Source organism: Gymnoscopelus braueri (genome assembly GCF_963280865.1).
Source record: "Gymnoscopelus braueri genome assembly, chromosome: 24".
Taxonomy (NCBI): domain Eukaryota; kingdom Metazoa; phylum Chordata; class Actinopteri; order Myctophiformes; family Myctophidae; genus Gymnoscopelus; species Gymnoscopelus braueri.
Window position 1 is genome coordinate 29,557,356 of NC_137626.1, and position 7,500 is coordinate 29,564,855.

Sequence of the window (7,500 nt, forward strand, 5' to 3'; positions counted from 1 at the left end):
TAGCTGTAAAATGCATAAGTTATTCTGTGTGTAGGGGTGTGTGTGTGTCTGTGTGCATATGCTGTTTTGGTTCATATAATCCTGAATAAAATCATACATGTTTATGGACTATATAAGTGTATACAGTAAGCGTACGTGCGCGTGTTTGTGTGTATGTGCAAGCGTTCGTGCGTGCACGTATACTGCATGTGTGTGTTCGATTGGAATGGCCCGGCTCACGTACCGCATGCATGAATATATGCATGATTGTTCATGATTGCACATGAATCATGTATAAGTGGACGAGTGCGAGTGTGCTATGCGAGGACGCACGCACGTGCACGCACGTGCACACACACACACACACACACACACGCACACGCACGCCCTAGGCTGCTCTCCGGCCTTGGCACGGCGTCCACACAGCACTGTCCAGCTGATTGATCAGTGTGTAATGGTAAAGTCCTTCAGCCTAGGTGACATCATTAGCCGGTCCCGGGGCCACTCCGGGCCACTTGAACCGGACTTCCCCCTCTCCCCCTCCCTCCCTCCCTCCCGCTCCCCCTGAACACACCTTCTGGGAAAATGGGTCATTCTGATTGGCAGACAGAACATGGCCGGAGGAGCAGGCGAACCAGACAGAGAGAGAGAAAGAGAAGGAAAGAGAGAGAGAGTTTTCTGCTAAGAAAACGACGCCAACTTCGACCAACTTTATTGACACAGAAAAGGGAAAGCGGCGTTGCTGACCTTGGATTGCGGAGGGAATTGGGCCGGCTGTGAATTGACCTCGATGAGGCTGATGAGTGGCTCCACTGTCTGAGTGCGAGCGCTGATAGTATTTATAAACAGCATGGGTTCCCCCGGCACCCTCGCGGCTCAATTTGGGATTTCCGACCGTAGGCCCATGGGACGTCTGGCGAAGCGGCATATCTTATCCTTAATCCATTCAAACCGGGAGCGCTGTCCCCACTGCAACCACTTTAACCATTATTTTGGCTAGTCAAAAATAGCAGATCTACAAGCTCATAGCTTGTAGATCTGCTATTTTTGAAAAATCGTGAAAATGTGTGCAAATCTTTGAATACATTTTTACTTCTGGGGGTCCCTGGAACAACATATTTTGAGATGGGGGTCCGCGGCCAAATACATTCTATCCTATCCTATAATTTTGGGGGTCCTTGACATAAAAGTTTGAGAACCCCTGATTATAGCAGCAGAAGTTTTTTCAAAAAAACTGTTAGGATTTAGAAGACATTTGTAGAATCCCCCAGAAGCAAAGCTTTGAGTTAAAATAGCAGATCTACAAGCTTGTGGCGCGGCACTCGGTGCCGCGCTACGAGCTTGTAGATCTGCTATTTTTGAATAGCCAAAGAAATCTAACAATGACAATGAACGATTCTCTCCCGGTCTAAATGAGTTAACGACCCCGCCGGCTAGACGGCTCATTTCATTGAAGTGGAAACGTGTCACCCCTCCCTCACATGATAATTGGGTGGAAATGTTGATGTGTATTAAACTTGAAAAGATAAGAGTCTCTCCTAAAAAAAAGAATGCTCCATTCCTTTGGAGTATTTTCTGGTCTCCAGGGGGGAGAAGGGGAATTTGCTTTTACATCTTCACCCAAATTGATGGCTGCTCAGATGGCTTTGATGCACGCTGGGGAGCTGTTATAGGGCAGTGGTTCCCACCCATCTGACCACTTAACATATAGACGGGAGGACAAAACATGATTCAATAAATAAACTGGTTCCACTCAATCCTAAATTAGCACTAAAAACAGGGGCGCCGATTTATGTCCGCGCTACTGGGTGCGCGCGCTTCCAGGTTTGTTACCATTTTGTTTGTTTTTTGTTACTTTAATGCAGTTAATTTGGTTAATTTGGTACAAAAAAATGTACTCAATGAAGTGTAGATGTCGGAGGTTTTTTTCTTTTTCTTTTTTTGTGATGAGTTTGTGATGGGTGCTCGTCATTTCTCCTGGGTGCTTTAGCCCCGAGGCACCCACAGTATCGGCGCCCTTGACTAAACACATTGAGGAGGCCAGCAGTTACTGTACGCCTCGACCTGGAGTATAACCTCCCACTGGATCAGAGTAAAGATAAGTAAATATAACCTTTCCATGAACTTATACTGCTAGAATGCGGTTCGGAAACATTTTCATATTTTATTAAAAAAAAAATTAGGTGCAAACTCTGTTTTTCACAGCGGTTTTCTGTGGACACATCGTTCATATAATTTCAAAAGCTTTATGCAAAGTTCATTCAACATTCAAGCACTGTGCTGACATTAAAAAAATAACATTAAAAGTCTGAAGTATTTTATTTAAGGATATCCAGCACCTTTTTTGAAATTTTGAACACGACTGGTTGGTTTTGTTGCCTCAGTGTCAGTGATCTAATCTAATATGAAAGGAAATAATACAACAATGTAAAAAAAAAAGAATAGCAGGCAGATCAAATATAAAAGTAACGGGACATTTGGTGGATAGACAGTGTCTGTCTGTCTGTCTGTATGTCTTCATTTATTAACTGCATACTTAGTAATTTACAGTACTATTGATAGCTAAAGATCGGACAAGGAGGCCATAATGCTGTTATTAGACTCTGTGTCTTGGGCAACAATGGCCTTTGTTGCCCCAGTTGGAGTTTCATCGGTTTGCCACAGAGGACAATGCGGCGAAGGCCAGAAATCTATTTTTAATTTCATTAATTCAGATAATTACAGGAAACTCTAACGATCTTTCACTATTAACTTCCTGATCCGACAGCAGAGAAATTGACGCCCTTCTCGCCCTCCAAAACGCTGCTTGGCACTTGCAGAATCGTAAAGAAGTGAGAAAAAAAGAGATAATTCACTTCACCTGTTTGCTTTCCCCTGCACCATCCATTGCAATGGAGAGAGAGAGCAAGAGAGAGAGAGAGAGCTAGTCTGCAGAGCTGGGTCTAAAGTAGCTATCTCATCAATCTATCTGTCACCATCTCACCAGGCTAAAACCTACCAAAGTCTCACTATCTTCAGCCCTCACGTGCACGTGCATAAACACACACACAGACATGGGGCGCCTGGTGCACACATATGTGTGTGCGTGTACACACACACACACACACACACACACACACACACACACACACACACCAACGGGGCATGACATTTTTAGCACAGCAGATGTTTTTTTTCCCCACCCGACACCAAAGTGACTTTATCATGTCTCCTTCACCTCCCCCCTCCTCCCTCCTCGTGCTACCTTGCTGGCCCTGTCCATCCATTCCCAGCACCTCCTCCTCCTCGGTTGCCGGTTTCTTTTTTTAAAAGGTAACATTTGCAGCATCGGTCTGTGGCTGCATCCGTCCCTCCCTGCAGCTGTGTTGCAGCAGACCACCCCAGCGACCCACCCGCATCGGCCGGTTCTTTATGAACCCATCTAATCTACTAACAGACTGTCGCTGCTAACCGCCCACACACACACACACACACACACACACGCACGCGCGCAGCGGGTCTCACACAGTCGTACAGCGAGTACCACTGAGGCCTCCACTGGGCACCTACAGAGATACACCTATTCAGCCTGTGATGTGTGTCTGGAAGTGCACGTTTGGAGGTTCTGAACCACTGCTACGCACTGTACTGTGCACCAGTGGTGGAAAAAGTACTCAAATGTTTTACTTAAGTAAAAGTATCAATACTGCAATGTAGAAGTACTCTGTTACAAGTAAAAGTCCGGAATTACAAATGTGCTCGAGTAAAAGTACAAAAGTATTGGTGTCAAAATGTACTTAAAGTACCAAAAGTAAAAGTACTAAAATGTTTGAAAATAGCAGATCTACAAGCTGTTGTGAGTTGTGAGCTTAGATCGGCTATTTTCAAATAGCCTAGGTATAAAATAGAGCTAAAGTGGTTGATGTATGTTTTATAATATAATAATGTATATGTGCAAAGCAACTAGTAACTAAAGTTTTCAAATAATTGTGGAGGAGTAAAAGTACAATATTTGCCTCTGAGATGTAGTGGAGTAGAAGTAAAAGTAGAGGCAGAAACCTATTATCTCCACATTTTAACCTTTTTGTGTTTTTTTCATAAATGTATATCCTACTTGATCATACTACAGCGTCACACAAAAGCATCAAAAGTAGCAGATCTACAAACTCGAAACTTTCGAGCTTGTGGATCTGCTACTTTTAATGCTTTTGAATTGGAATGCTGAAAAGTAACAGTTTTGGACGTCACGGAAACTACAAACTGATGGAGCGCGAACGAACACAGAGAAGAATTAAACCCGTAAACCCGTGAGGTAACGATAAAAAAGTGCATGCGTTTGTTGCTTTGCAATCTCTAAAAACGGACGGGCCAAAAAATTATATCTCAGATTGGGCCCCGGAGATCCCTCACTTCATGAAGTCCTCCCCTATACCTGCAGATACAGTACATATCTCTGCTGTCCGGCAGACTCCAAAATGTTTCATTTTTCAGGAAATGAAAAAAAAAGTTAGGAGGTTTTGTTCATCATTGATAAGAACAGCTGAATGGACCTCCAAGCTCACAATGAGGTTGGAGGACAAAAGGGGGTGGAGCCTGGAGTCAGCAAAACTAGCTAACTCTGGTGGAGTTTGAGGATCCGATGGAGTTAGCTGGTTTTGTCAGAAGCGCTTTTTAATGCTTTTCATTGGTTCAATATTTTATTTTATATTAACGCACAGACGTAAAGGGTGTTCAATGGGCCTGATTTATGGAAAAAAATTCAAAAGCGTCACAATGGAGTTAGCTGGTTTCTGCCGGACAGCAACGATATCCATCTAGATTCTATACTATATCCGTCCGTCTATTCATAATAATGAAACACTGCCTCGCTTGATAGCGGCGGGGGGCTGATCTATCCCATCCCCCAGGGGGATCCAATAGAGTCTCTATGGCAACGGCAAACCTCCGAGCACCGCCTCCCCAACCCCACCGCCCATAACCCCCCCCCCCCCCTCTTCCCAGATGCCTAATTGTTGCGCTAATGACGCCACGGCCTGATGGGACTGTTTATGGTGTTCATTTGGGAGCGCTGGCACGGTAATTAGAGCACACCTCACTTCATTACACAGCGGGGGGGAGGGGGGGGGGGGAATGACGGGGGAAGGGGTCGCCCGTGGCAAGCGTGTGTACGGGCATAAAAAAGGCGTGCGCGCGCGCACACACACACACACACACACACACACACACACACAATCACAGCACAGCACGCTCACACAAACAGAATCCCTTGGATTGATGTATGCACAATATTGTCGCTGTCGGGTGGAAGCCTTGTATGTCCTCGTTTATTATTTAAAACATTTTTCAATAGAATTTGAGAAAATTGCCGATCTACAAGCTCAGAACGCGTCGCGATGCGATGCGTTGTGAGCTTGTACATCGGCTATTTCCACAACTTTCAAACGACGCTGTTGTATGACAAAGTTATATTACGAAAAATGTATTTACGAAAAAACATTACAAAGTTGAAATATGGAGATACAAGGTTTCTGCCCAAAAGAAACAATATGCCTATTTGTTCGCACGCACACGCACGCACACACACACACACACACACACACACACACACACACACACACACACCGCCCCTGGGGGAATGGGGCTGTGGTGCTTTATGTTCATTGTGCGAGCAGCAGCAACCATTCATCTGCACTGCAATAACACACTGTGCTTCACACAGACACGCGGTGCATGTTGCATTACTGTGTATAATTATAATTCTACTGCATCACAGCGGGGGAGCCAACCACTCTGCCATCAGTGCAGCTCCCAGGAGCACTGTTCAAAATGTATGTCGTACACTACTGTAACATCTAGTGGCTCGCAAAACTTTTTAAATTTCAAGGGCCCCCACCAGCCTCGCGGGTTCCATTTGGTTCCGATTGTATACGCTCTCAGAGTTGCAGAGCTTGTAAAGGGTCTATTTGGAACCCTGAGCCTCCCTGGACCCACACTTTGAGAACTGCTGTACATTATGTCCTCCTGCACTAAAATCCAGAGTGCTCATTTAACTCTTCAGTGTGTAAAAATGTGTGTCCATTTTTTGATTAGGCCAAACATGGAGCCGGAGTCCCCCAGGGATCAACACTATGGGCTCCCTCCTTTTTCCCCCCCTCTCGCAGTGGCGTAGCCAGGATTTTCATTTTGGGCGGGAGCTAAATGTTGTGAAGGGGGGGGGGGGGGGGGGGGGCTAGCTATTGCACCGTAATACAAGATTACAAGAAAGTGAATACAATTATGCAACTATTATGCAACTATTATCAATGTATGGTTTTCCAACGCATTCTGATGTGCACTGTTCGAATCCACGTTGGGTTAGCTCTTGCTGCTAATAGCGTTATAGCCTCTACATTGTTTACTCATTGATGCAATGGTGCAGAGTGTCGCAGACCGCTGCTACTCCGACATTCCAGACCTTTATGTGCCATCTCACCGCGGGTCAGAAAGTACATTATTTAAAGTCTTTTCAAGTTGAGAAACAAGGCGAGCCGGCTCTCTCTGTGAATCACAAGGAAGTTGGAGCTGTGTGTGTGTGTGTGTGTGTGTGCGTGTGTGTGCGTGCGTGCGTGCGTGCGTGCGTGCGTGCGTGTGTGTGTGTGTGTTGGAACTGTCAGAGATCGAGGCAGAGATCGAGTCATAGCACATTTAAAATGCTGCTCACATCCCCTGGTATGGACTAGTATATATAAAATGAAGAAAACAAATTGCCCTGTCTGTCCTTATCCATGTCTCCACAGTGGGTCGACCAACAGATCTTAAAATTGCACATATACTGTAAGCATGGGCCATTGGCATCTGCAGGGAGCGAGGAGGCAGATTTATCACTTTCCCCAAATTAAAACTGTTTATTAGCATTTCTGTGAACTCTCGCTCAATTAAGAGTGCATGTGGGCGGAGCCGGGGGAGTGAATCACAGGGAGCAGTGCCAGGGTTAATTGATCAGCAGGTGTTTCCAATTTGCTCGGTGCATAACCCTAGTCCCGGGAAAAAGACGGATGAGTATGGAGTCCCTACACTGTAGGGAGAAGTTTGCAACGTGAAAACATGGCAACGCCCACGTGGCATGTCCAAGTTAGTCCTCCAAACCGCACACTAACGTAACATTGTCGAGATGTGCTTTGGAGTAAAACGAAATAAAAAGAAAGAAGTACACCCGCAAAGGGATTTGAACCTGTGATCTTGGGAATATCGACCTGACGTCTTAACACATAAAAAATGTCTCTGATAGAGTGATTTGATAGAGTGTGTGTGTGTGTGTGTGTGTGTGTGTGTGTTCATATTTGGAAGCCTCGGTAATGTCCATAAATCAGTTGTGAGAGGCCTGCAGATTGCAGGAATGCCTAAGTCAAGAGCTAAGGCATTGGCAAAATTCTGTTCCATGTCTGTGATAATTGGCAGTCGCCATATATGGAGGAGGCGATGCTTCCTATACCCGTGAGTCTGTATCCTGAAATACTTGTTGTTGAGCTTTGCCAAGTTTGTGCATCTCAGTCATGTCTGTTA

The 7,500-nt window shown here is 45.2% G+C and overlaps 1 protein-coding gene across 1 annotated transcript in view; it reads right to left on the reverse strand.

Moving 5' to 3' along the window:
- LOC308080568 (receptor tyrosine-protein kinase erbB-4-like) overlaps positions 1–7,500 on the reverse strand; it is a gene marked incomplete at its 3' end in the record, with an annotated part of 485,532 nt that overhangs the window by 278,334 nt on the left and 199,698 nt on the right. The window lies entirely within an intron of this gene.